The sequence below is a fragment of the Erythrolamprus reginae genome, chromosome 1 (assembly GCF_031021105.1).
Source record: "Erythrolamprus reginae isolate rEryReg1 chromosome 1, rEryReg1.hap1, whole genome shotgun sequence".
Taxonomy (NCBI): Eukaryota; Metazoa; Chordata; class Lepidosauria; order Squamata; family Dipsadidae; genus Erythrolamprus; species Erythrolamprus reginae.
This window is the reverse complement of record NC_091950.1, coordinates 76,142,809-76,165,576: the sequence shown is the minus strand read 5'-3', so window position 1 is coordinate 76,165,576 and position 22,768 is coordinate 76,142,809.

Below are 22,768 nucleotides of genomic sequence, written 5' to 3'. Positions count from 1 at the left end.
GGAAACTAATCAAGGAAAAAAACAACCTAGAACCAAGGAGACATTTCCTGATAGTTAGAACAATTAATCAGCAGAACAACTTGCCTCCAGAAGTTGTGAAAGCTGCAACACCAGATAATAATAATAATAATAATAATAATAATTATTATTATTATTATTATTATTATTATTATTATTATTATTATTATTTATTGGATTTGTATTCCGCCCCTCTCCGCAGACTCGGGGCGGCTAACAACAATAAACACAACATGTACAGATGTTTTGAAGAAGATATTTGTCTGAAATAGTATATGGCCATGATGGCGAACCTATGGCACACGTGCCATAGATGGCATGTGTAGCCATATCGGAGGGCATGCGAGACGTTGTCCTATGTCAGCCAGTTGATTTTCAGCCATGGGGAAGCCCTGAAGCTTTGGAGTGCAAAAAAACTGCCCAATGGGCAAACCAGAATTTTGGAAAACACACTTCTGGTTTACCCATTTGCTTTCTTTTTTCTTTTCTTTTCTTTTCTTTTCTCTTCTTCTTCTTCTTCTTCTTCTTCCTCCTCCTCCTCCTCCTCCTCCTCCTCCTCCTCCTCCTCCTCCTCCTCCTCCTTCTTCTTCTTCTTCTTCTTGCACTCCAGAGAGTTCAGGGAAGCTTCCTGAAGCCCCATAGTACAAAAAAACAGCCCAATGTTCAAACTGGGAGTTTGGAAAATGCACTTCCAGTTTGCCCATTGTGCTTCTTTTTTGCACTCCAGGGCTTCAGGAAGCTTCTTGGAACCCTCTGGAGTGCAAAAAAAAGCACAACAGGCAAACTAGAAGTCAATTTTTCCAAACTTTCGGTTTGCCCTTTTGCCCGGTTTTTCATCGTCCCAGATTGTGATGAGGCCTTGTGCACATGCATGGAAATGGGGGGAATTATGCGCATGTACAGGGGCAGCACAGTGTGTGTGTGTGCACATGCAAGGGGAGGGAAGGAGTGTGGGCATGTGCACATATGCTAGCATACCCCCACACACTCTTTTGGCACGCGAACCAAAAAAGGTTCGCCGTCACTGGTATAGGATATCTTGCCTGAGCAGGGTGTTGGACTAAAAGACCTCCAAGGTGCCTTCCAATCCCCATCTGCTAATCTAGATTCCAAAGAAATTTCACCATATATTTACCATTTTTATGTTATAGTAACAATCTATTTTTAAAGCGCATTAAAATTAGAGAACCAGTGGTACCTAAAGTACTGCATCTTAACCTGTCTAAAATGAACAGCTTCCATCCTTTGTTTTGTAATAATGTTACTAATAAAGATGAAATGGATAATATAAGCTAATATTTTATTTATGAAATGTAAAATGCTATAAAACACTGTAATACTGTATTTCACATACCATTATATGTTTGAATACCATTTGAAACATTGTAATCCACAAAGTGGAATATTAATCAGTTTATCTTGATAATAATTTATTGACATCTGTTAAAAGTTACATGCAACAATTTGATTGGCAAATATCTGAGATTCCTGGATGCTGTAATAAATTTCTTTCATCAGCAGAAGATTGAATGCAGTCTGTTCCAGTTGTAAATTCACTATCAATCAATTTATTATGTTCAAAGACCAGATAAGGAAGGTGGGATATAAAAAATAAAGAACATTATATATATATATATATATATATATATATATAATTAAAAGTACTCATAAAAAGCTAAATCTCCATAGATGTAAAAATCTAAAAAATTATAAAACCAAAAATCTAAAGGGAATCTAAAAAGAAGGTAAAAGAAGGGGTAGAAACAGTAGATGGGCATAAGAGAGTATGGCCAACTAAATCTATGGTATCCCAATACAAATCATTCTAAAATAACGAACAAAGTACTCCTTAAAACCAGTTTATGACATAGTTCATATTCAGACAAATCTTAAATGTGGCTGCTCATTATATGTTATAGCAGGATTGGTGTCTGAAAGCTGCAGGGAGATATAAAATTGTTATGTGCACCATGGATATTTATGCAATAATAATGAGGCCAGTATGAATGTCTTTGTAGTACAGGCATTGAAGAAGTACATATTATGTTGTTTCCGTGTATCCAGAGTCACAGGGGTATTTTCTCTGGGTAGGGGATCTTTCTTCATCTGCCTTTAAGGATAGCTAAGGGAAGGGCATGACATTGTGCCAGAGTAAAGGACTCCTAGTGGTTGCTTACTTCAAGGTTAGTTAAGTATGCCATGGGGTGTCAGAGTACCTGTAGGATTCACTGGTAATAAAGTTTGGGAGCCTAGATAGGTCTAATTAGTGTTCTGTGTCTGCTACATGCTGTTTAATGGGTGCTTTGGTCTGTTCAATTCCCATTCTGAGTAGAAGACTTTTAGACAAGCCCAAGGTTAAGGTTTTAGTTGTCACTGTCTTTTTCCATGTGGACTAAAATCCATCCCTTGTAGTGAGGCAAAGTGGGGGATGGGGAGAAAGAACCGTCTTAGCCAGTACAGTGGTACCTCTACCTACAAACGCCTCAACTTACGAATTTTTCTAGATAAGAACCGGGAGTTCAAGATTTTTTTGCCTCTTCTCAAGAACTATTTTCCACTTACAAACCTGACCCTCCGAAACTGTAATCAAAAAAGGCAGGGAAAAGTCTCTGTGGGGCCTCTCTAGGAATCTTCTGGGAGGAAACAGGGCCGGAAAAGGAGGGGAGAAGCCTCTATGGGGCCTCTCTAGGAATCTCCTGGAAAGAAATAGGGCTGGAAAAGGCAGGGAGAAACCTCCATGGGGCCTCTCTAGGAATCTCCTGGGAGGAAACAGAGCCTCCACCCTCCCTGTGGTTTCCCTAATTGCATGTATTATTTGCTTTTACATTGATTCCTATGGGAAAAATTGCTTCTTCTTCCAAACTTTTCTAATTGAGAACCTGGTCATGGAATGAATGAAGTTCATAAATAGAGTAAGGTGACCAGATGTCCCATTTTTGGCTGGACAGTCCTGCTTTTGAGCAATTTGTCCCATGTCCCATGGCATTTTTAAAAAGTCCCAATTTTTTTAAAATGGGACATCTGGTCACTTTACTTTAAAGCTGCTGAGATGGAGGAAACAGACGGCATGAGGGATTTTCCACTTTCTCCCCCCCACTCCTCAAAGAAGATGCCCCTCGCCCACCCAGCCCTCCTGTTCATCCCCTCCCCGCCTCAAAGAAGATACCCCTCAGGAGATGAGTGCGCTGGTGACGCAGCTGCCCCAAGACCTGCCCGCGTGCCTCAGTGCCGCTGCTGCCACCATCCTGAAAAAATCGCAGGAGGTGAGGGGCGGTGAGGGGGGGGGACAAAAGAAGGGCAGGAATTTGTAGGGGTGAGAAGGGGGAGGAGGGAGACTGCCCCCTCACCCCACCAGCCTCAGCTGACCCCCCCTTCCCACTTCCCACTTCTCCGCAGCTAGTAGTGTCATCAGTGAAGGGGTGGGGTGGGAGGGTGAGAGGTGAGGGGGAGTGAGGGTGAGGGGCAAAAAAGGTGGCTGAGGAATTTAGAAGGGGGTGTGAGAGGGGTGAGGGCACCCCCTCCCCCCGGCCTCAGCTGACATAGAAACATAGGAACATAGGAACATAGGAACATAGGAACATAGGAACATAGGAACATAGGAACATAGAAGCAAACATAGAAGCAAACATAGAAGCAAACATAGAAGCAAACATAGAAGCAAACATAGAAACATAGAAACATAGAAACAGAAGATTGATGGCAGAAAAAGACATCACAGTCCATCTAGTCTGCCCTTATACTATTTCCTGTATTTAATCTTAGGATGATATATGTTTATCCCAGGCATGTTTAAATTCAGTTACTGTGGATTTACCCCCACCCCACCACCACAGTTTTGCTTGGCCCAAAGCAACTTTTCTTTTCCATCTTCTCCTGAGTTCCCAGTTTGGCTCTTGGAAAGACCAATGCACATTTGGGATCTGCGCGTTTTCCACCAATTGGAGGGCTGGCAGTGTGGGGTATTTCTGGAGTCACCCACCCAGCACTCAGCTGAATGTTTGGAGTCCGGCAATGGTCCCCTTGGAGAGGAGGTGTGCTTGGGTTTTTTAAAGTCCCAGTAGTGGAAGAAAGTTGCTGGCAGAGTTTCCTGAGGAGAAGGCAGGGTTGCTTCTTCGTGCTCCCTGATTGGTCCTTGTCCGGCCCCTTCAGGGTTGACAAGCAGAGCACCATGCCTTGGTTTGGGTCCACCATGTGGGAAGCCTCTGGCTGCAGAATGGAGCAGGCAGCATATAAAAGGTAATCAGGGCCTCCCTCATTCAAAAGTTGCTTGCTAGGGGAGATGGGAGTTGTAGTCACATAGTTGAAGGGAGGGAGGGAGAGAAAGAAAGAGAAAGGGGGAGGGAGGAAGAGAGAGAGAGACAGAAGGAGAGGAAGAGAAAAAGAAAGAGAAAAATCCCCCCCCCTGGTCAATGGTGTCCCTCTTTACCAATGTTAAAATCTGGTCACTTTAAAGTAGAGGTATCACTGAAAGGATCTCCCTCACTATAGCCTCTGCTTCCACGAGGTCTGTTTTTAGTGTCAGGGTGACATTAGACACACAGTTTGGGGGCTTGAAGAGCCAATTTTAAAAATTTGGACTGAACCATTTCTACTGATGTGAAATTGGAAAAGAATCCCAGCTGAGCACGATTTAAAAAAAAGTTGTACTATTGGCTTGGCTTCAAATAATTTGAATGATAGTAATGTAATAGCCATTTCTAGAAATTTAAGGATGACAGATGAGCTTCTCTGTACCTTTTCAATTTCCAAGGGGTTTCCTACTATTGGAAGAATGTAGGACTACTCATGGATACTTAAAGCAGGAGACCTGCCTAAGAGTGGTTTTTGGATCTTTTGGTAAATGCCATGTTTTTTTATTATTATTATTTTCTGTAATTGAGTCCTAGCTAGTCTTCCTTGCAATATTATGTTTGTGTTCTTACTGCACTCTAACCACTGTGCCACCACAGCTCATATAAAGGACAACTCATTGTGGGACAAGAGTTATACCCATATCAAAGAAAAGGTGGAATAGAATCATTAAAGAAAGTATGCAAAAGGAGGGACAGAATGAAATGTGAATGGCAAAGATTAAAATAATGTTTATTTATTTTAAATAATTAAATAGAATTGTTAAATTGGCCCTCGGCGAGTTTTCCCATAGCGAGTTGCTCGTGATGAGTTGTCCTACAGTGAGTTAGATGAGGTGAGTTGGCTGTGGTTAATTGGCCATGATGAATTAGTCGCAGTGAGTTGTCCCAAATTGTCCCATTCCCGCATGAGGGTACCCAAAGGTTTTCCTTGGGGGGAGCAGCATGGGTTGGGATAGGTGCATGGATGTCCCTTGCTCCCTTTCTCCCCTCTCTCCTTCCCTTTACAACAGGCAAGCAAGTGACTGCTCAGAAACTGTCAATGGTACATACAGAATGAGCATTCTGTGATCACAGCAGGAGCCTAGAGAGCACTGAAGCAGTCACAACTTTTCCCAATTTCATTCATCAGAAGTCAGGGGTCCTGGATTTTGGACACATTCTATAAATTAGGCCACTTAAGATACCTCGGTAAAAAGATAACTCCCTTATGGTGCCGCTTTGCCCAGTTAAACATTACATGAGCAAATGTTTTAGCAGTACAGTATAGAGATTATCCTTGCATCTCGTAATACGTATACCAATATTGATCAATTGTGATACAATTTATTGATGTGTTCTAAAATTATATCTCATTAAAAATTGTGGATTCATTTTGTGTTGGATCCTTTAAATTCCCTGAATACATGACTATTTGTTATAAACGTGCACCATATACAGTAGTATGTCTCTTCTTTTTTATGGCATTTCCATCATTTATTGTTTTATGATTTTTCTGTTTTGATCTGAAATACTTGTAACAGGGATGTGATGTTGGTAATGATATTGAACTCTATAATGTGTGCAAAATTATAGTGGGCCCTGTAATGCTTGATGCTGGATGCTATGGTTAGAATCACTCTTTTCCTCCCCTTTGCTGTTTCTCTATAAAGTTTTTGTTTTGCTTCAGAAAGAAGTTGTCTTATTTCAAATCAGACTACTAATGTATCAATCTGAATATTTCTTAACTACCTAAAAGCATCACACTGAAAGGCCACGTCTTCCAACTGTAGCTGGAAAGGCCAGAGGTCTGTGTGCAAAGCGTATATCCTAAATTAAGCTAGAGGTCTTTTATCAAGATGACATTTGCTTCTCCATTGAAATGTCCCACGAAGCACAAGAGTAACCTTAAGAAAACAGAACATGAAAAAAAAGAGAGAGAAGAAAATGATGTGAACTGCATCACCACCTAAAAAAGAATTCTGTAACAATAAAGAATAATGTTAGAGATCGACTTGCTACATCTATGAAAATTAGCAACTGCAGCCAAAAAAGCCAACGCAATCCTAAATTGCATTAACAGAAGGACACAATCAAGATCAAGTGAGGTGTTAATACCACTCTATAGTAAGGCCACATCTAGAATACTGCATCCAGTTTTGGTCACCATACTATATAAAATGTTGTTGAGACTCTAGAAAGACTTCAGGGAAGAGCAACTAACACTATTAGAGGACTGAGGCTAAAACATACGATGAACAGTTGCAGGAATTGGACATGGCTAGTCTAGTGAAGAGAAGGACCAGGGGAGGCATGATAGCAGTGTTCCAATATTTGAGGGGCTGCCATGTAGAGGACGGGGTCTGAATTCCAGACAAGGAAAAATTAATGGAAATTGATCAAGGAGACATTCAACCTAGAAATAAGGAGAAATTTTCTAACAGAGGGCGCAATCAACCAATGGAACAGCTTGCCTTCAGAAGTTGTGGGGGCTTCATCAATGGACTGCCATCTGTCATAAATGGTGTATGGACTCCCACTTGGGGGGAGGGTTGGACTAGATGACCTACAAAGTACCTTCCATCTCTATTAATCTGTTTAATCTGTTAGTGTGATAGTAATACCACTTAGACTTACATACTGCTTTACAGTGCTTTTACAGCCCTCTCTAAGTAGTTTGACAGAGTCAGCAATTTACCCCAACAATTTGGGTCCTCATTTTACTGACTTCAGAAGGATGAAAGGCTGAGTCAACCATGAGTCTGATGAAATTGGAACTGCCAAATTGCAGGCAATCGGCAGGCAGAAGAAGTAGCTTGCAGTACTACACTCCAACCACTGTATCACCATGATGTTTAAGTCCTATATTGTCTCGGTTTGCAACTTTCTGTTGAAATGTTGCTGCACCTTTAGAGTTTAACAACAACAACAACAACAACAACAACAGAGTTGGAAAGGACCATGGAGTTCTTCTAGTCCACCCCCCTGCTTAGGCAGAAAAACCATCACTACTTCAGACAACTGGTTATCTAATATCTTCTTAAAAACTTCCAGTGTTCACAACTTCTGGAGGCAAGTTGTTCCACTGATTAATTGTTCTAACTGTCAAGAAATTTCTCCTTAGTTCTAAGTTACTTATTTCTTAGTTTAATTTCCACCCGTTGCTTCTTGTTTTACCCTCAGGTAAAACAGTGCTTTGCAGAATAGCATGGATTCCTTCTTCTTTGTGGCAACCCCTGTCATATTGGAACATTGCTTGCATGTCTCCTCTGGTCCTTCTTTTCATTAAACTAGACATACCCAGTTCCTGTAACCGTTCTTCATATGTTTTAGCCTCCAGTCCCTTAATCATTTTTGTTGGTCTTCTCTGTACTTTTCCTAGAGTCTCAACATCCTTTTTGCATCATGGCAACCAAAACTGAATGCAGTATTCCAAGTGTGGCCTTACTAAGGCATTATAAAGTGGTATTAAAGGCTTGGGTGGCTTTTTTGGCAGCTGCTGCACACTACTGGCTCATATTTAAATGGTTGTCCACTAGGGCTCCAAGATTCTTCTCACAGTTACTACTGTTGAGCAATGTACCACATATACTGTACCTGTGCATTTTGTTTTTCTTGCCTAAATGTTGAATCTTACTTTTTTCACCATTGAATTTCATTTTTTTTATAGTGCCCAATGTTCAAATCTTTCAAGATCCTTCTGTATCTTAAACCTATCTTCTGGAGAGTTGGCTAATCCTGCCAGTTTGGTGCCATCTGCAAACTTGATGAGTTCCCCATCTATCCCTTTGTCCAAGTCATTGATGAAGATGTTGAACAGAGTCTTGGGGTATTCCACAGCATACATCCCTCCATGTCATCCCTACTACTCCTTTTCACTAGATTAGGTATACCTAATCCTTGCGATTATTCTTCATATTTTTCAATCTCCAGTCCCCTAAACATTTTTAATTCCATTCTCGGCGTTCCTTCCAGAGTCTCAACATCTTTTTTTATAATTGTGGTGACTAAAATTGCAGGACTATATGGGCAGATATTCTCTTACCATTTCCTTGCCTACTTCCTTGCCTATTTTAATTTGTATTCCCAGTCTGTGTTTTATGGTTCTGTTTTTGGCAAATTGGGCTCTGCTTCCTCCTTACTGCCCAGGACATTCTTGCCATTTTCTCCCATCAGTGGATTGATTATTTCCTTGGCCTTTTTCTTGTTTTTTTCACATGTTGAAAGAAACTTCATTATTATTGACACTTGTTGCAAGTCTTAATTAATTCCTGACTTCATCTTTGCAGATTTGGTCCATATGCTGCTATTCTGCCTTACTTATGTATCCTTCTTTCCATTTCTCATCTCCAGCACAAGGCCAAGGTGATGAGTCTTTATGACGTAAAGAGACAGAGATTGCATTGCAGCAGCCCAGTGCTGCTTTCAACATTTGCTATCCTTGGCTATTTATGATGCCTCTAATATCAGTGAAATTCCTGTTGGTGCTTTTATTTTTCTGATTGCTACAGGAGAATATATTGTCAATCATCTTAGGTTACTTATAATATTTTCCTGCCTAGCTGCCTATACAGATTATTTGTAAGTGAATGCCATTGATCTACGTAAACTCACATAGCCTACTGACCTAACACAATCATTATGTTTTACTATAATTAATGTACTATACCATAAAAGAATTATATTACCTTTTAACTGAATTTTCTAATGATCCTCCATTAATTACAATCCAAATTGTTTCCAGATTAATCCACATTTAAGCATTCATTCCTGACATTTTTATTCCTGATGAATAAATAATATCTGCCTAACTTCTAAAACATAGAACTGAAAAATACTGATTAATTGGAATAAAAGATCAAGCAGATATGGAAGAGTGAATCCTCGTTATTCATTTTTAAAATAAACCTATTTAGGCTGCATGAAATGAAAGCAGCTTGAATTTATTATTCAGTTAAAATACTAATTCCTCAAGCAGCTATAATCAATAGGAGACATACTTGTTTCAAGTAGTTGATGATAGAGTCTGACAAATCATATTAGTCTTAACTAGACAGAGTTCTATGAATTTCTCTATTCTGGTTATCCTGCCACAGCTAATGTTCTTGGTAAATTTATATACTTCTTTATATCATTCTCTGCTGGAGTGTGTTTTAATAAAGACCTACCAACTGAAGCCCATTAAGTATATTCCATCTATTTATACCACAGATTTCAAAAACATTAATTATTTTTACGTTTCTTAAAGTTCAGTCCACACAAATGCCTTGAATTTTCTTTTATCTACTAGTCAATCTCATCCTATCCAAGGTTAATCTCCACTGTCTCCCTTCCCTTTAATAACGGAATGCTCTATGAGTTTTGTCTTTAACTAAAAATGCTAACAACATGTAGGGAAAGCCAAATGATACAAGATAAATGGAATAATGAAGAATCAGAAGATGCATCTAAGAAGTTGAATTAAAAATTGCACAGTATACATCAATTTTAGAGGGTTTAAAAAAAATAAAAACAGTTTTCAGCCTAATATCACAAAGAAGATTGGTTAAAATTCTATATGGAAGCATTTTTTTTATTTGGATAGAAATGGTTGATCAGCAAGAACTGATGAAGCCATAGATAAACAGGGGCATAAAGTTAATGGGTGTGTCTTCTGAATATTGTTTTCATTCAGATTGAATTTTGTATTCAATGACAAAAAGTGAAAATGCATGAGGCTGACTAGATTTTTGTCAAGCTCAGAACTGCACTAAAGATCTCAGTGAATACAATTACAAGGTAAATAAACATACAGTATGTAGTCAATGCAGTAACACGTACAGCCCAAAACACTTCTCTCTTCACTGTTGTTATAATTATGGAAAGGAAGCTCTCATTTTAGCAATATCACTGCAAGGTATTTCAATTATTTTAAGGAACATATTCCACTGGGAAAGGTGATGAAGAAGTTTATTTCTGGAGTAAGAGGGAAGTTTGATTTGATTTGATTTGATTTATTACATTTGCATGCCGCCCCTCTCCGCAGATTCGGGGTGGCTTAAGGCTTAAGTGCCTTAAGGATGGACTCCAGCATGAGCTCAAAAACTCAAAAGAATAAATCTTTGGTCTTGGTGACCAACTCAGATTGGATCCTGCAACATTATTGTATGGCATATGTATTTGCCTTCATTCACAAGAAGTCATCTTTTCAAGCACCTCAAGATGTCGAGAGCTCTTCAGAACAATGCTTCTCAATTGAGATGTCTTTGTTGATTTCTCCTTTTCCTTGTCACGTAAGAAATTAATTTTCTTGTCAGTCAGGAAGTCACTTTACTATCTTAATTATCCCTATTAAGCTCTTTTTACTCAAATGGAAAGGTCCTGTGTCTATTACCTGAAAAAACAAAGTTTTCAGGGAGAGAAAGGAGCCCAGGCCAACCCTGAAACATGAGATCAATTTCAGCAAACAAGTGAAAAAGCAGCCAAAATCTTTGGTCTTGATTTTCTAATGAAAATGAAGAGTGTATATTGCAATATCATATATTGTATTCATACAAATTAATTACAAACCATTAAATAGATAGGGATCCTTTTGATAAGAAACACTATCATCCATTTTTAAAGTAGTGAGGCACAGAACTGTGTCGATTTTTTTTAAAGTTGTAAATCCTTTGAAGAGGCAATTATGTCTGCAACTATTACCTAATTCTGCCAGATAATAAAGTGATCATTATTTGTTGATCTTTAAATTATGCTTCTGGACATTCCAACCCTTCCATAAATTAATTGAACTAAAACACGGGGTTTCAATATTTGGAACTGCAATGACCACTTTTCTAAGCCAATTAAATGGGTTGCAGAATTACTATTATTTTTCCTTTTTTTGCAGAGTCCTAGTAAAAAGCTAAAGTAGTAACATTCAATTCAACCCTTCAGACTATACACTAGGGATATTGTTTTAGATATTGTCTCATCCAGATATGTTGAAGACCATAGAGCTCAAGATAAAATCTTAATGATACTGCATGCTTTCCTCCATGTAGATATAGTTTCATTAAGGATGCAGTTGTACAGCCAAATGCAGATCTACCTGGTAGTAGTACCATCTATCCCACATTATTCTATCTTGCCAAGAAGTAGGCTGGTCTATTTTAACAAATGCCTTACTGAAATTTAAATATACTATATTCACAGCTTTCTTTCATCTGCTAATATGTTCACTTAATCAAAGTTTGGCATGACCTATTATTAACAAACCTATGCTGGATTCTATTATTTATCTTATTCATTTCTATGTGCTCTCAAATCCATTGCTTGATTATCTTTTCCACAATTTCCCCATGTATTGGAGACAATGTGATTAGTTTAGAGTTTCCTGGATCCACTCTTTCCCTCTTTTTGAAGATTTGAACTACATCATCTCATTTCCTAACTTTTTGCAATTCCCCCATATTCCCAGAAGTCATGGAACATTTCATTCAGTAGTTGTAAAATCATATCTTCCAACCCTTTCAGTATCTTTGCATGGAAACCATTCAGTCCAGGAGACTTGTATTCATTCAAAGCAGCTAGGTGTTCTCTTACCAATTCATTGCCTATTTTGACTTGCATTCCAATTCTATCTCCTTTATGCTGCTTTTTAGAAGTTAGACTTTTTTTCATTTTGCACAAAGACAATGCAAAAGTAAAGGAATTAAGCAGTTTGAATTTCTCCCTTCTCCCTGCTACACAATTTAAACAAATGTCTTTTTAATCTATATCAACAATATTTCTTCCTGGGTCTTTTTCCTCCTAACAAAGGAGGAAAATAGAACCAAAGAAAAGAAAGTTTATGTAAAACTCTTTGGTAGAAAACTTTTCTCATCAACTTGCTTCTAAGATCCATGGAAGTGTGAGATGGCTGCCCAAGCAATGTTGATCAATAGATTCTAAGCAGATAGTAACTTAAGTCTGACAGCCATATATATTATTAGATTGAACCTTGAAGCAGTAATCTATATATCCAATGGGTTCATTGAGGGTAAATGATGGAATGATTATACGTGTATACAAGAAAGTCAGGAGGAGAGATGGAGAATGGGGCTAGCTGCCAGAATGACATACATTATACTGGATATATAAGGTAGAAAACCATAGAGGGATAATTGATTTGTCTGATGCCATGCAATGACTTACCTGTTGCCTTTTTATTGTAGTGCCAAATAAATAATGATTTTTGTTGGCCAGAATACAGGACCTTTCCACTTATTTCTCCATTTTTAATTTAAGGACATATCCTAAACTAGAGTAAATCAGCAGAGTTTCAGCAACATGATTGAGTTATGTTGATTTATCCCTCCAGGGAAACTCTGGCTCTTAGACTACAGCAAGTGAAGCAATTAGTGTAAGTTGAACAATCAATATGAGAACAAAACAACCTGAGCATTCACTTCTCTTTATTGTTGTGTCAGCACTTTCAGTGTAAAACTTAACTCTGTTCTTGTAGGACTTCCAACTTGTCTGTAAACCCTTCTCTTGGGTTTTTTTTAAATCCCAAAACATGCTCTTATTATTCATCTGAATATTGAATCTTGTATGAAAAAACAATATTTCACTATTTTAATAGTAACATGGAAATCATGTGTGAAACTGGTGGAAATTGCAGAAGCTGTAGTAGCAACTCTATAATCAGTTATTCTGCTTCCATGGCATCAAAATAAAACCAATTCAGAACAGCAATCATCTATTTCTAATAATTGTTGAAGTTATAGGAAAGTAAGCGAATGTCCTCTGAGAGATACTTTGAGAGCTTCTATCTCAAAGGGACTGGCCCTAACCATAAGCAAAGCTCAAATAGCATTTGTCTTTTATTATTATTATTATTATTATTATTATTATTATTATTATTATTATTATTATTTTAAAAATCAACTTTGGATGAGGTTCTTCTGACTGGATGCAGTAGTTGAAGCAGTGCAGCAACAGTGAATGATAATCAGTAGTAATTTCTTGCCAACAAAAATCTTTCTGGATAAAAAAGACACCAGGGGATCACCCACCATTTTCCCAGTTAGCTCTTTCTTGAGAAATTGGAAACTGCAGGATGGAAAGACTCACAATCTTCTTATGACTGGAGAACAAAGAAGAAACAGCTCACTCATTTTGACCAACCCTGACTTTTTTGATCACTTCAGGGTACAATCAATTTACAATTGAAAATTGGTCTTTGAAAACAGTGGCTAAAAGAAAACTTCTCAATGAGCCAATCTTACTTCCAGATTACAAAACAAACAAACAAAAAAGCAAAGAAGAAAATAATACTTTTAAAAGACTTTAAAATAAAAGCAAATAGCTTAATTGAGATGTTGGCTAAGAAAGCATGAATCTGAAAGATAAATATTTTGGTGAAAATACTTTTGCCCTTGCTTGAAATTAAATAAGAAGACTAGGCTTTCCTGGAAATTATGATTGTTTGACAACAAATGGAAAAGATAATTGCGAGAAGTTACTAAACAAATAATATAAGATGTAATGGAATATACCAGTGTTTCCCAACCTTTTTTGAGCCACGGCACATTATTCATATTTTCAAAATCCTGGGGAACACTGAAAGGGGGGGCGGGGAGCCGGGCTAAAGAAAAGTTTGGACAAAAAAACCTCTCTCTTCCTCCCTTTCGCTCTATTTCTCCCTCTTTCTCTCTTTTCCTTCCTTCCCTTCTTTCTCTCTCTCCATCCCTTTCTTTCTTCCTCTCTTTTTTGCTCTCTTTCTCTCTCCCTCCTTCCCTTCCTCTATGTCTTTCTCTCTCCCTTGCTCTCTCTCTCTCTCTGTCTCTCTTGCTATCTCTTTCTTGCTTTTCTCTCTCTCTCTTGCTCTCTCTCTCTCTTTCACTGTCTTGCTATATGTCTCTTTCTTTCTCTTTGCCTCTCTTGCTATCTCTCTTTCTTTCTCTCTGTCTCTCTTGCTATGTCTCTCTTTCTTTCTCTTTCTCTCTCTCTCTGTGCCTCTCTTGCTAAGTCTCTCTTTCTCTCTCTCTTTCTCTATCTCTCTTTCTCTGCCTCTCTTTCTTGCTCTGTCTCTCTTTCTCTGCCTCTCTTGCTATGTCTCTCTTTCTTTTTCTCTCTCTCTGCCTCTCTTGCTATGTCTCTCTTTCTCTCTCTCTTTCTCTATCTCTCTTTCTCTGCCTCTCTTTCTTGCTCTGTCTCTCTTTCTCTGCCTCTCTTGCTATGTCTCTCTTTCTCTCTCTCTCTGCCTCTCTTATATGTCTCTCTTTCTTTCTCTCTCTATCTCAGCTGACTGCAAGCGGGAGCCCTGACGGTGGCAGCTGGACGTGCTGCTGGACACCGTATATGCCAGGCCCGCAGCGCCAGCATGTACGATGTCTAGCAGCATGTCCAACTGCCACCGTCAGGGCTCCCGCTTGCAGTCAGCTGAGAGAGAGAGAGAGAGAGCGCTCCCTCTCGCTGCCGCCATCTCCCCGCGACTGCCTGCGGCTGCTGCGCCCCCCCCCCCCGCTCCCATCGCCAGTGCCCTCTCGCCGGGCCACAAAGGACACTTGCCGTTGACGCCAGAGGAGCTCCAGCTGGGCGGAGCGCTGCCGGTACTTTCGTCCTGGGGCTCCCGCTCACAGCTGTCAACCGGCTCCTGCTCGATGCCGTGGTTTTCGGCGCTCTCCTGCTGGGCCCCAAAGAAGGAAGGCGGGAAAAAGGTGCGAAGAATGGAGCTCTCCTTCTTCCTGCCTTCCTTCTTTGGGGCCCAGCAGGAGAGCGCCGAAAACCGCGGCATCGAGCAGCAGCCGGGGGACAGTGAGCGGGAGTCCCAGGACGGAAGTACTGGCAGCGCCCCGCCCATCTGGAGCTTGGCGGCACAGCTGGCCATGTCTCGCGGCACACTAGTGTGCCGCGGCACACCGGTTGGGAAACGCTGGAATATACCATCTAAACTACAGAAAGACAGATTAAAGTCTTTAGAGTGTAGAAAACGTGTATGAGGAGGAAAAAGTGAATCCTGTTTTTATCTTCATCTTTGTAAATGTATCAAATACATTTAATAAGTTATTATTGTTATATACACAATAATCTGAAATCATAGCTGCTAGTTCTTTGTGTAGTAGTGGCTTTCATATACATCAAGAGCTTCTGAAGAACCTAGATCTTGTAATGTATCACTGTAGATGTACCGATCCAAACAGTGTGGCCTTTTGGAATTGACAGATGGAAATTTTGTGAATGCGCAGATTTTTAAGTGACATCCAAGATTTATTCATATGTCATCCAGTGTGCTGATTACTGCTAGAACCACACTGCCAGTTTATTCCATAATAAATACTAGACATTACCAACATTATTTTTTCCTAAGTTGTTCCCTATATTGTTATGAATTTTAAATGCCTAACATGAAATATAATAGAGTCTGTAACAAGTCAATAAAGGCTGTGAGACATGATAGCCAATAAAGAGGTTGACTTGTCTCTGTTGTATATATGTATAACAGTTTCCTTCTCTTTTTCTTTCTTCTTTTCTTTCTCTTTTCTTCTTCTTCTCTTTCCTCTTCTTTTCTTTAACTCTTCTTTACTTTTTTTCCTTATACTTTTATTAATGTGTTGTACTGTTCTTTCCTTTTTATTCAGACATTAACTACCTATCATTATAGAGGTTTAATGCAAAAATTATATATTTGTATTTGTTTTTATATTCCTCATGCTCAAATTTCTCTCTTGTGATTTGTACATGTAGACACATGTATATTATGGTGGTGTTTTTTCTTCAATAAAGAAAATAAAATTTAAAAAAACCCCAAAATTTATTCATATGGCATCCCGTGTGCTGATTACTGCTGGAACCACACTGCCAGTTTATTCCATAATAAATGCTAGACATTACAGGTGTTAATTTTTCCTACGTTTTCCTATATTGTTATAAATTTTAAATGTCTAAAATGAAATATAATAGAGAACATGCTTCTTGAAAAAGCATTTTTGGGGCAACTGCTTCTCAAAGAAAAGAAGAAAACTATTTTATTATTTCCAAAAGTTGAAAAAAAAGATGTAACTTTTCTTCAAGATATGTATACGAGAACAAAAGACATATTAATGTCTTAAAGATGTTTTTCCTTGAAAGTAAGCCCTTCCCCCGAAAATATCATTTCCTCTGGTTATGGTTAGGGAGACAGAGCTGGAAATCAGGTAAGCCTTGTCTTGCTCCACACACACCAAAATAAAAAGACCTCCCCGAAAGTAAGACCAAACACTTGCTTTGTGATTTAAAAAAAAAATAAGACAGGGTCTTATTTTGGGGAAAACATGGGTAAAATCTTTGGCCTATTAAATTTGGGTAGATAATTTATTTCAGTGGGAGTTTAAAAGATACATGGAATTATTTTGAATGTAAATCCCAAATTTAAACTAGAACTGATATTGACAGGGGGGTGGACACAAAAATGGAAACACCTTGAAAAATCATCAAAATATATTTTAATATATTTAATATTCTCCAAGGCATAGATTCATACAAAATTGTGAATTGTTTCTAAAGTAATTTTAGGCCATTCTTCAGTTAAAGCACCCTCCAGTTCTTTTAGAGATGATGGTGGTGGAAATCGTCTTCTTGAATCTCTACAATCGACCATAAATGTTCGATAATGTTGAGGTCTGGTGATTGTGGTGGCCAGATGAGATGCTGAACTTCTTTAAAATGTTCCTCGTGCCATTCTTTAACAATTCTTGCTCTATGGATTGGTGCCTTATCATCTTGAAAGATGGCATCCTTCTCTGGAAACAGTTCTTGAACCATAGGATGAAATTGGTCAGCCAAAATTCCTAAATGGTGAGGGCTGTTAATTCTTCCATGAAGGGAAATCATTGGCCGGGCGGATTTCCAAGAAATAGCTCCCCACATCATCACTGAACCCCCACCATGTTTGATGGTTGGGAGAAGGCAGTCTGAATGAAATGATTCTTTTGGCTGTCTCCAAACGTAAACACGGCTGGAGGTCAGAAAAAGGGTAAACAATGATTCTTCAAAGAAAATCCCATTTTGCCACTGCTCGAGGGACCATTTCTGGCGGTTTCTACACCACTCTAAATGCTTTGAAACATTTGTCTTTGAGAGCAGAGGTTTTCTATTTGCAGCTGTTCCATGGAATCCAGATTTGTGAAGCTCCCTTCGAACAGTTTTTGTGGAAACTGGGTTCTGTACATGTCTATTGAGCTCTGCAGTGATTTTAGGAGCTGTGGTCTTTAGAGCTTTAGAGTTCGCTTTAGAGTTCGACGGTCTCTCTCAGAAAACTTTGACTTTCGACCAGACCTGTGCTTGGCTAAGGACATTTTCCATTCTCTTTCAAAAGCAGTCATTACTTTTGAGACATTACCTCTTGAAACGCCAAACACTTTTTGTTGCACTAGCGCCTGCCATTCGAGCACCAACAATTTGGCCTCTTTGAAAGACTGAGAAGTCTGCCATTTCTAGAAAGTTATAACCAATTTCCTTAAATTTCAGTTTAAAAAAAGGTAGTTTTAAAAAACATCAAATAACAGAATTAAATTTAAAAAACCACAAAAATATGTCAAGTTTTGATTGATTTGAACATGTTCAAACTTTATGATGCCAAAAAAGTGTTTCCATTTTTATGTCCACCCCCTCTAGGAGTGGAAGCTATTCTACATGGGGAAAAGACTGGTAGTAGCAATACCAATAGCAATGCATTTAGACTTATATACCATTTCACAGTGCTTTACAGCCCTCTCTAAGCAGTTTACAGAGAGTAAGCATTGCTCCCAACAAACTGGACCCTCATTTTACCGACCTTGGAAGGATGGAAAGGCTGAGTCAACTTTGAGCCTACTGAGATTCAATCTGCCAAATGGCTGGCAGCCAGTGATCAGCACAAGTAGCTTGCAGTACTGCACTCTAACCACTGCACCACCAATGTTCTACCTGGAAACAGCAGTGGGAAATGGCATTCTAAATGAAGAAAAAAGAACTTTTACAAAGTACTTATAGATAAGATTATCTTTGGTGAGATAGACAGCTATACAGATTTCATAAATAAAATAACTGAATGGCTTTCCATATGAAAATTGGAATTTAGTGGGAGATCAGAATAGAATAACTTGTCTACAAAAGGACAGAACTTTTGAGAAAAAAAATTGCAAAGCAACAGAAGGTAAATTAACAAAAATGTGGGTTTTTTTAATCTTATGGACAATTGAGAGATTGTAAATACATGGGAACACAAAATTTATGATACAAAAGAATATTCTTCCTTTTGTGAAAGATACAGATCTTTTTCAAGATACCGTATTATTTTTTAGTGTAAGACGTATACTGTATATGTATATAAAATGTAGGAATGACTGAGGCTGACAATTTGGCATCTTATACTCTGAATGTAGCTTTTTTTTTCCCCAGCCTTAACGAGATGCTAACAATCTTCCCAGCTCTTACCTTGCAGGCTCTTTCATTGTTTCTCTCTGCGAAGAATGTTTTCCAAACCCTCTCTTTGTAGATTTTTTTTCATTGCTTTACTTGCTCTAAATGTTTCTTTCCAACCCTAACCAGGTGCTAACAATGTTCCCAGCTCTTACCAGCTTGAAAGCTCTTTCATTGTTACTCTCTGCAAAGAATGTTTTCCAAGCCCTAAGTATTTGCAGGGTTTTTTTCCATTGCTCTACTTGCTCCGAATGTTTCTTTCCAGGTGCTAATGATGTTCCCAGCTCTTACTATCTTGCAAGCTCTTTCATTATTACTCTCTCCAAATAAAGTTTCTTAAAGCCTAACCAGGAGATAAAATAATGTGCTAGCTAACGACGCTAGCCAGATGAATACCTAGTAATGGTATTCTTGGATACCATTACCAGGATGCTTGGCTGCATAGCTAGAGGTATAACAAGCAGCAAGAGGGAGATTATGATCCCGCTATATAGAATGCTGGTGAGACCATATTTGGAATACTGTGTTCAGTTCTGGAGACCTCACCTACAAAAAGATATTGGCAAAATTGAACGGGTCCAAAGGCGGGCTACAAGAATGGTGGAAGGTCTTAAGCATAAAACGTATCAGGAAAGACTTAATGAACTCAAACTGTATAGTCTGGAGGACAGAAGGAAAAGGGGGGACATGATCGAAACATTTAAATATATTAAAGGGTTAAATAAGGTCCAGGAGGGAAGTGTTTTTAATAGGAAAGTGAACACAAGAACAAGGGGTCACAATCTGAAGTTAGTTGGGGGAAAGATCAAAAGCAACATGAGAAAATATTATTTTACTGAAAGAGTAGTAGATCCTTGGAACAAACTTCCAGCAGACGTGGTAGATAAATCCACAGTAACTGAATTTAAACATGCCTGGATCAACATATATCCATCCTAAGATAAAATACAGAAAATAGTATAAGGGCAGACTAGATGGACCATGAGGTCTTTTTCTGCAATCAGACTTCTATGTTTCTATGTTTCTATGTAAGTAGGTTCAAGATTCTTTTCCCTATTTTCCTCCCCAAAAACTAAGGTGCATCTTATTCTCCAGTGCATCTCATATTCTGAAAAATAATGTATGTTTTGAATAGCTAAGAGTTTGGCTCCAACCTTCATAAAGTGAAAATATTGCCAATGACTTTTCAGACTACAACCCAGTAACTTTATTATTTAAAAAAGCAAAACCACTTCTTCAAATGTAAGTTAAATGAAATATTGTTGCAGAATATTGTTGCATAAAGAAAAAATAATGAAATATTATAATGTTTAATAATAATCTTGATAAAGGTACAGATATAAAAATTATTTGGAACATACGTAAAACCTTCATGAAGGAATCATTTATTCTGCATAATAGTAAACTAAAAAACAAAACCACAGGAGAAAAACATAGGTAATTTTACAAATGAAAGAAGAATAAAAAAATTTCCCAAAAAGGAAATTATTCTAAAGCAAAATAATTGTTTTATAACAGCAGCTGTCTTTGTTAACAATAAGAGAAATGGAAGTAAAAATGAATTTTGTAAAAGAAACTTTCCCTGGCAAGGTTGAGGAATATTTAAAGAAAAAAATCTACTAAAGATCACAGAAAGGTAGAAACAACTATTTAATGGACCCATTAAAATGTAGAAAGTTTGTCAAGCTATTTTTAAAAAAGGTAAAAATGGCTACCTGGCAATGGGTAGCAGCCTCATATTATAAACATTTTGAAGCCAAATTATTACAATATTAACGAAACATAATTCATTTTTTTCTTACAGACAGGAAAGATGCCAGGGAGTTGGAAAGAGACTAATAAAGCCTCAATAACTAAAGATATTTTTTTTAAAAAAAAGTTAGGGAAAACAAAAATTTTTAAAAATGTATTGTGATCATAAAAATGGAAGAATAAATAGCAGGACACAAACACTTCCCAATTAGTTTTTTTTTCCCCATTAAGATTATGCGGTGATCATTCCTACATTTTATATACATATACGCATATGAATACATATGCATGACATAAAGGCTTTATATAATGTTAATAGAAAATGCCTGTCTTCATCCTGATTTTATTCAAAAAAATTATTGTTTCTTTGGTGCAGACAACACTGTTTGAAGTTCCTCCTTAGTACAATATTGTGTGAGCAAATAAGGAAATCTTTCTGAATATGGGAATTAAAAAAGGTAGTTATTATGTAGATAATTATACCTATGAAGTTCTGAAAACATATAATTTGTAACTTGAAATCAGTAATAAACAGCATGTTGCATACAGTTATATGTGCATAAAGTTATGTATGCCTTATACTTAATAGATCAAATGGGTATATTAAGTGAATCTGAGTATAATGTTTGTACCAGAGATGGGTTGCTACTGGTGTAGTAGGTGCACTAGTAGTAGCTAGACAGATTGCGCAATTTCCATGCGACCATTAAGGTGCCAGTCCTCCAGGTGCCATCATCTTTTTTGCTTTGTATTTTTTGCTTCCCTTGCATGCACAGAAGCTCACACCCACAAATGCCCCCTTGTGAGATTTCAGTGCATTTTTGCTTCCTCTGCATGTGTAGTAACAAAAATGTGCTGGGGATACACACACGTGTGTGTAGGATGTGCAGTCTCCCCGTGTTGTGTGTACAACACACCGTAGCAAAAGGTAGGAGCAATCCACCACTTAATTGTACATAAGTCTGTATACACACACATATATGCACATATATACACACATACACACAGAGCCAATTTGCAGTAATGCACCGTAGCAAGAGGTAGGAGCAATCCACCGCTCAATTGTACATAAGTCTGTATACACACACATATATGCACATATATACACACATACACACAGAGCCAATTTGCAGTAATGCACCGTAGCAAGAAGTAGGAGCAATCCACCACTCAATTGTACATAAGTCTGTATACACACACATATATGCACACATATACACACATACACACAGAGCCCATTTGCAGTAATGCACCATAGCAAGCGGTAGGAGCAATCCACCGCTCAATTGTACATAAGTCTGTATACACACATGTTGTGGTTGGCTCTGGGCCAGCTCCTGCCCCAAGGACTGTGGGGGTGGATGTGGGTGAATCCTCCCAGTGTCAAAGGCCTGTTTTACTGCTGACTGCTTAGGACAGCGAAGTATCATCGGAAGCAGGGAGTGACTGTGAAATGGGACCCTCAGAGGGGGTCATGGCAGACAGCCGATTAGGAAGCAATTCATCCTCCTCCTTATCTTCGCTGGACTCTGAGGAAGAAGAAGTTATAGATGCATGCGAAGGGCCATGAATAGAAGAGAGCAACTACGTAGGTACTACAAGAGATAAGAAAGTTCACCAGTGGTTGGGTGTGGTTCAACTAATTAGGGCTGCTGTTAAATGGGCAGCGTGCCGGCCTCTCAGTGTGGAAGATTATCTGTTTGTGATAGTGGATGTGACTTGACTCTCTGGATTTTCCAAGGACTCTGTGCTTTGATATCAGGACTCTGTACATAAATCATAGTTAAACGTGTGAGTTGGACAACGTCTGAAGGAGACTAGCTGTGACGACTTCAAAGCTACTTGTTAATTGCTTTGAGTTTGGTTTTTTTTTTTGTTATTTCACTGCATTCAAGTCTGTTTGCTTTGAAAGTGAGCCCTTTGATTACAAAAAAGGGGTTTTGCTTCTATTTTTCTGCGGATAAAGAAAATATTCTTGACTTTTCACGTGTGTGTGTCTGTTTTGGCTACCTTTCCATTTAATTAGAGGCTCGTGCAGAGAGCCAGCAGAACACACACACATATATGCACACATACACACACAGAGCCAATTTGCAGTGATGGTCCATGCATCAGATGCAGTAAATCAAAACTTACAAAGTTTATGCCTTAATGTATGGGAGTCAAACTTGCTGCATTATGTTGCCATCCTGTGACATATCGTGACCTTTTCCTCTTCATGGAGCTGGGGTGGACATGACACTTCCACATGCATTTGTTAAACTTTAAGGCACTACAAAACATTT